This window comes from Epinephelus moara, chromosome 19 (assembly GCF_006386435.1).
Source record: "Epinephelus moara isolate mb chromosome 19, YSFRI_EMoa_1.0, whole genome shotgun sequence".
NCBI classification, from domain to species: Eukaryota; Metazoa; Chordata; class Actinopteri; order Perciformes; family Serranidae; genus Epinephelus; species Epinephelus moara.
In genome coordinates, this window is record NC_065524.1 from 2,551,072 (window position 1) to 2,558,897 (window position 7,826).

Below are 7,826 nucleotides of genomic sequence, written 5' to 3' on the forward strand. Positions count from 1 at the left end.
GAGCGCTGGATCTGACAGCCTGAGCACATCGGCACAAAATGCTACGGTGTTCGAGATATTATTTATATCATGAGAAGTCAATACTTTCGGCAGCCTAAATCTTTTATTTAGAAACTATGGCGGGTCAAATTAAACTATGGCGGGCCGCCATAGTTTCGTTAATTAATGGGAAACACTGCAGCTATAATATTTTCCTCTCTCTTTTCTCATTTTGAAATTGATTTAGCTGGACATTACCTCACCATTCATTTATTATAACAGTTTCCCAGCATCACCTCTAAGTGTCGCCAAAGGATCAACAGCTGTAGAAATGTACGTACACCAGCCATGAAGTTGGCGTGAGGCACTGCACATTTCCACGGTCATTTCATTCTTGATACATCTGAACTTTGCAGTGGAAAAGGACATACGCCACGTTTTTGTGTGTACGCACACTTTGTACATGAGGACCCTGGTCTGCTGCCGGTAGAGATGAGGGCTGGGCTGGATCCCCCTGAAACAATGAATAATGCAGCATTAGCCAATGGCCTCTTTACGTGACCCATTCGTGTGGGTATGTAAAGCCATGGGTGTCTTACCTATCCCCCGCTCCCTGGGTGGGATACGAAAATAAACGAAGACATAAGGCAACAGACTGATAATACAAAACCAGTATACAAAGTATAGGTACATAGCTGAAATAAAGCAACTTAAGACAACTAAGGATGGTGTGGCTACTAACTGAGGCTAAGAGGCAACTTAAAGAAATTAAATGAACAGCAGCACAGAAAGCAAATGGCACGAAGCAATAAGCAAACTCTGAGAAGGGATTTTATAGGAGGCAGGGCGGTATCTGATTGGCTAACTACTGCTGTGGAGAGTGAGGGTAATGATGGTGATGATAATTGGATGATTGGACTGCACAGGCGCGGCACACACTGCACGGAGTGAAAGGGAAAAGTGAAAGTGAAAGAGAGAGACAGGAGGGGGGAGGAAACAACACACAAACACAAAGGCACCACACAGCCAGACCACTGGCTGTAACATTCTTCATATAAAACTCAAACACGTGTTGTGGGTGAAGTACTCTGCTCTGCTCTGCTCTCCAACCAACCCATACCTGCATTTGTCCTCCATCCGCAGCACCCAACTTTTCACTTCCCTCTTCTCCTGCATCTACCTCTGAATCTCCCTGCTGTGGACCTGTGCTTTCCTGTGACTGTCCCTGATCATTCTCTGGCTGGCCTGGCATGTTGGAGGAGGTGGGGCGTGCTTTCACATAAGGTGTCAGAAAGCCGAGTATTCCCATCAGCCGCCAGGGGCGGCTAGTTGGGGCTGCTGAACGGCTTTTCTTTTTGTCTTTTTCTAACCTCTTCTCTCTCTGATAGCGGTCTCTGAAACTTTTCCATTTAGTCCGGCAGACACTCTCTACAAGGAGAAGCACAGAAACATATTCCTTTACTTCTTAGTCAGACAGACTAGGCCTACCACAGACATGCAGACACAGACAGAGAGGTGCAAGGGAAACTAGCTAGCAAGCTAACTAGCTCGCTAACTAGCTAGCTATAAACGCTCATTAACTAAATGCCACATTTAAAAGAATAATCACACGGCTAGTCATACCTGTCAGGTTTAGCTCCTTGGCTATGTCCTTCCATGCAGCATCTCTTTGTTGCTTGTTCCTGTAGCTGTCTGCAGTCACATCATATAGCAATGGATGAGCGGATACAGCAAGAATGAGGCTTTTGTCCATCTTCAAATGACGCCAGCACGTCCGTCAACGACGGCACCTCGCAGTGTTGTTCTGGGGGTGGGGAATGCGTTGGGGAAACCCTACCCCCCTCTGCGGGGGAGAGAAGTCATTATCTGTGTAGCCCAGTGTAAAACATTTAAGTTTAGACTAATAAATATGTTTTAAAAACTGTTTAAAATAGAAGTATTTCATATGTGGAAAACTGTTTAAGACATTTCATTAAAATAAGTGAAGTTAATGAGTCTTAATTACAGTTCATAAGTGAATTAAAAACAATAATGATATAGGCAGATAAATAAATCTTTGTGGGTGTATAAAGTTCATTGACGTTCAAATAGTTTGTTTATGATGCACAGAAGAGAAACGTGTTCAGCTCACAACCTAGTTTCTGAGAGCATAAGGTTGTAAGTCATGTCATGTTGTTAACTGTATTGGTCGTTATTCACTTGTCAGCCTATCTGACAGGTAGAGGGGCGGGATGTAGAGGAGACCCCGTAGATTACAGCCACGGGCACGTCAGATGAAAACGAAAGACTGTTTAAAAGTAGTAATGTTATGCTGCTGGAGATTTGTGTATGTCCGTTACGTTGGTGGATGCAGTTTACCGAAGTGTAAGGGACATATTGCAACTGCAGAAGGTAAATAACCACTGTGTAATCTGTGTATTGTTTCATCAATATGTAGCATGTAAAATATTGATGCTAATCGTGATTAGCGAGTTAGCATGGTAGCTAAACTAGCTCATATCTCACTGTAGTAGCCACTAATGTTACTGTGTGTGCTGTTATGTGTTAATGTTTATTGGTTGGAAGCTCGACATGAGTTTTGGTGTGAGATATGTGACTGAGAAAAACTGTCATGTACATTCGTTAGACTGAGGACCAGGGAAAGCTCCGTGGACTCTCCTCTGTCGTTTGAGAAGACTAACATTAGACATCATCTTTTGCCCGGACACCTCTGTACCAGGACTGTTTTTGGCAGCCTGCCGGTGGCCTCGCTCCTCGTCTCCCTCTCATCCTACTGCGCCAGGTTTTCCCTTCTTTACACATTCACATCAGGATTTGTGAGTAACGGCCTATTTCCACCAGATGCGTTTTGGTTGCGTCTCCGCACCAGCACGGCAGCGGAGCCGATGGGATTCAATTCTAGTCAATGTGTGTGTTTCCACCGGCTGCGGCTGTGCTGCGTTCCGGCTCCGTCTCAGCTCCGGCGCTCCGGAGCCCTCCGCAACATATACGCAGGACTTCTATTTTTGCCGGACGCCAGAGCACTATGCAGCAATTCAGCACAGAGCAGATCGTGCGGAGCAGGAAGTCGTGCACAGAAACAAAATAAAACATCCGGTTAATTTTCAAAATAAAATACACAGTGTACACGGCGGATCATATTTCCCTGCACTACACCTTGAAAACTATATAATGGGCAGAGGCAGGCCTGAAGTCAACAGTTCAGAGGTTTTCAGACGTCATTTCACCCCGTTGACACCATGGACGAGGAGATATTAATCATGACAGTGCACCGAGATGTCTTCTGGCGGAGCTGCACCGCTCCGCACAGCAAACGCAGCCAGTGGGTATTGACGGACGGCAGAGCACGCAGCGGATAACCAGCGTTGCCGTTCCGCAACGGACCCGCATCCAGTGGAAATCCGGCGTCACAGAAACACAGTGCACGTGCATTTTATTTTACAGCTTGCTTAGCAAGTGAAACGACCACTTGTTTTAGGTCTCACCGCTCTCAAGCAACGAATCAGGCCTGCAACGTTTTTTTTTTGTTTTTGTTTAAAGGACATTACACTAATTATTTGGGTTGCAGAGTGAGTGTGAATGTGGGGGAGTGTGAGCCTTTTAGGTGTAACTGAAAAATAAGGAAAACAAAAAGTCACAACTGTTGAGAAAAGAATAGAAAAAGGAACACATTTAAGTTTTGTATAATTTCATATTTGTTTATTTTATAACTGATCTAAATATTGGTTCTCCTTGACTAAATTAGTGATTCGCATCTAAAGTATTGTGTGTGTGTGTTGTTTCATTAAGGTGTGTTTTGTGTAAAAAAGGAGTAGTGATTTAAAAAGCATAAATAATTCTTAGTGGGTTAAAACTAGTGATTAAAATAATTTAGTCCTAAGTGGAGGCACTGCCAAATATTTGAAATTAATAATTGAGCTGTTTGTAAGTTGGAAATCTTATTGTGTGAACAGGTTAATACGGGCCGCCATAAATAAATATACCCAGGGCCCCGCTCATAGTACTACCACACGGGTTATTCAGTTACTAACCACCTAGCTACATGGGTTGGGTGCTACATCTGTAAATGGCAAAGAAAATCGATATGAGCAACACTTTCTCCAACTGCTAAACTACACTTCTTGCCAAGGCACACTCACCAACCAAGCAGGAAATGGAATGACAATGCAAGGTGTCACATTTCAATGACGTTAATCAGAAAAATCCAGGTTATGCAAAGCATCAGGTTGTGGGTCTTTAAGTTCCTGCAGTGGAAAAGGTCAAATTGAGGTGCTGAGACAGACAGAACAAAATGAAGTACAGCAGACAGAAAGTGAACAACAACCTGACCTGCCCATGGGCTCTCACACTCATACAGCATCCACTCATCACTGCGGAACGTGTTGTGGAACCACATGGCGTGGTCCAGGGAGGCTGAGAAGTGCGCCCTGTAGTTGGGATGAGGCAGCAGCGCCGTGCCCAGGAATGCAAAGTCTGATACATAAGCAGCGACGCAGCAATACAGCTTCATGTTGCCTTCACCTGCATAAACACACAAATAAAATGCATCAACAAACACTGTTTGGATTGTATTTTCCATGGTATATTTATTTTCATATTGCATATATTTGGGATTATTTTATTATTTGCATAGCACTGAAATTATTTGCTACTACCCTCACAATCTGCCCTATTTCTATATCCTGACTATATGTAATTGTGTTGTATCCCTACTTTGGCTGCTGCAGTCGTTCAATATCACTGATGACTCTCAGCTTACTGTTTCATTTAAGATAAGATAAGATAAGATAAGATAAGATAAGATAAGATACGGCTTTATTGATCCCACAATTGAGAAATTCCAGTGTTACAGCAGTCAAGGGGAAAGAGTCAGATGAAAGATTTCAAAATTTAAAAACTTAAAAAACTAGGCCATACCTGTCAAGTTATGGATTTGAAAATAAGGGAAATTTTCCGGCGCCCGCCGCGAACCATCCCACCACCCCTACCAAGCTCCAGTATCCCTTACATTTTAAGACAGGTGTACAGGAAATCTAAAATAACCACTTGTCACCCACTTACTAACTACAATTAGGTGATCAGAATCTGATAGGCCTACCTTTGTTGACATTGAAATGCTGTGAACATTCCTACGTTATAATACAGCCTAAATGAAAACACAAAAGGGTATATGAAGCACATTTATTTATTTTACATATTTTCAGTTTATATACAAGTCAACACATTACATATTTACTGTTCATTTCACATCACTTGTCTTTAAGTTAAACATTTACATTTTATTTTCATTACACATTTTCTTTTAATTTCTCATGTTCACTCATGTGGCTCTCTGGCATTCACTAGGCTGCTCCTCTTTAGGAAAGTAAATTCGCTGTCCCATTTATCGAGGTATTTACATGACTTTTTTTTTTTGGCAGGAATGCCTTTTCCATCTTCTTCACATCCATCCATCTCTCTCTCGTTTGTTGTTCCGGGTTTGTTCCCGCTGTCGACACAAACCTCGCAACAACTGCCACCCAGGCTACTGCAGGTGGCAGTTCTCGCGAGGCTAGTGACGGTGTTCAGTTTGGAGAGGCAGAGGAATGTTATTTTTAAAAATTATATTATAATACGGGAGATTTACGGGAAAATACTAATATGGGAGGACAGCGGGAGGGGTAAAATACAGTAGTTTCCTGGCCTAAACGGGAGACTTGACAGCTATGAACTAGGCATGCAAATAAAGTACAAAAAATACAAGAGACAGCAATAAATAATAATAATAATAATAATAATGATGATCAGTGGATAAAAAGTGAGCAATGAAGTGAAAATTGTATGTCCAAATAAACAACAACATGGGGGACAGTTATGCTTATTATGGTGTCCATAAGGTGTCCATAGTGTCTCTAAAGTGTCCATAGTGTCCCTAAAGTGTCCATGGTGCAGTTTACTGTGAGCAGTGCTGGTTATGTAGCCTGACAGCAGCAGGCAAGAAGGACCTGTGATAGCGTTCCTTCACGCACTTTGGGTGAATCAGTCTATCGCTGAAGGAGCTCTCCAGAGCTTTTATCTCCTCCTGCAGGGGGTGGGAGTCGTTAGTCCTCAGAGATGACAGCTTGACTGTCATCCTGTTTTCTCCCACCACCTGTACAGAGTCCAGAGAGCATCCCAGGACAGAGCTGGCCTTCTTGATCAGCTTGTCCAGTCTCTTCCTATCTGCAGCCGAGACACTGCTGCCCCAGCACACCACTCCATAGAAGATGGCTGATGCCACCACAGTGTCAAAGAAGGTCTTCAGGAGCGCCCCCTGCACTCCAAAAGACCTGAGCCGCCTCAGCAGGTAGAGTCTGCTTTGGCCTTTCCTGTACAGTGCTGTTATGTGATCAGTCCAGTCCAGTTTATTGTTAAGATGAACACCCAGGTACTTATAAGATGTCACCATCTCAATGTCCTTTCCCTGGATGTTAAACTCAAGAATTGGGCAAATACAATACAACGCAATGTTTAGGAACCATGCTATTCATTTCTGAGAATACCCTCCCATTACACAGTGTGGTGTGAAAACGATTTAATATTTGTAATGTAATGCAATGCAAATGTGTATGAAATGCATTTTACCAATATATCCTCGTGCTTGCACCCCGAACAGCTTCTTCGGCTCACTTGCAGCATATCTGTAACAATGCGGTTGGTTGACTGGCTTTATCTCAGTGGGGACCTCATTAGACAGCAGTTTGTTAAGGCCTTGTTTTGATTTATCTGCCAGGTCTGGTTTACTGTCAAACAATAGAACGAAATACGGACCAACAGTAGGAATGGGCAATATGTTATCGTCTGTGATATACGGTCAAAAAATTTCACTTCAGAAAGTATAATGAAGTGGTATTTATGCAGACCTGCCCTTTTCATTCTAACACTGATGTGTTAAAATGTCTTTAAATTAGCTGCAACTCAACCAGCTACATTTAAATGCAGCTGGTTGAGTTGCAGCTAATTTAAATTATTCTGGATCGTTTTAAGACCCTGCACACATACGGTACACACCCACAGATGTTCTGACTCCAAGGCCACCTGTGGAGTTTTCTTGTACTGTTTCGTTGATGGTTTGCAGGGATACAGTAGAATTCTGCTAAAAATGTCCTTGACTTTTAATGTCAAATTTGGAAGTATTCTAATGTACAGTTTTCGAGGTCATAAATAATTCTTCAGCAAATCCTCCATTTACCACATTCATCTCAGAAAACTGTTGGCAAGAGATTTAAAAAGTCAAAAGTATGAGGAAACAAAGATGCTTCAAGGAAGATAACATCTTTCAGACTGACTGGTTTAAGCTGATTGTCTTCTTTGTGTTGTGTCTCTCGTGACCTGATGTTATGGTGTCATATTTTGATTGATTGCGCTGATTGTCTTCTTAGAACTGTTTTTTAAAGTTATTTCCTGCTTTTTACACGCCCTACATTTCATGATGCTGCCTTAGGCCATAATGCTCCTCTGAGTTTTTCTACCCTGTTCAGCTGTTCATGTTTTGCTTTCTACGGTAATACCTTTACATGTTGTGTATGTTAATTGTTGTTTTAATGGCCAGTGGGGCCGAGGGACAACAGCTGAGAAGGACACCCATAATAACAAAAACTCAGACAGTTCTGAACGCACCATTAATCAACGACAGTTATAAACTTTAGCCATGCAGCTACCTGTACAGGTCTACGTTGAGCTTTTCCAGGTTTAAAACGCTGGTGACCAGGACGCTCTTCAGGTCCTGGGTATGCTGACTTGATGGACTTTCCGAGCTCTCATCTTCAGGTGATTTCGGTGACACAGTACCACCTGAATCATCACAATTATTAGTGGAGTCGCAAGCG

General features: G+C 42.6%; 1 protein-coding gene across 1 annotated transcript in view; it reads right to left on the bottom strand.

The window, feature by feature from the left end:
• Nucleotides 1-7,826, bottom strand: part of LOC126406450 (acyl-coenzyme A thioesterase 8-like) — a 209,431-nt gene extending 201,605 nt beyond the window's left edge. Inside the window, exon 1 of the mRNA XM_050070739.1 lies at nucleotides 7,659-7,826. The gene's annotated coding sequence lies outside the window, so the exon portion shown is untranslated. The remainder of the gene's footprint in view (nucleotides 1-7,658) is intronic.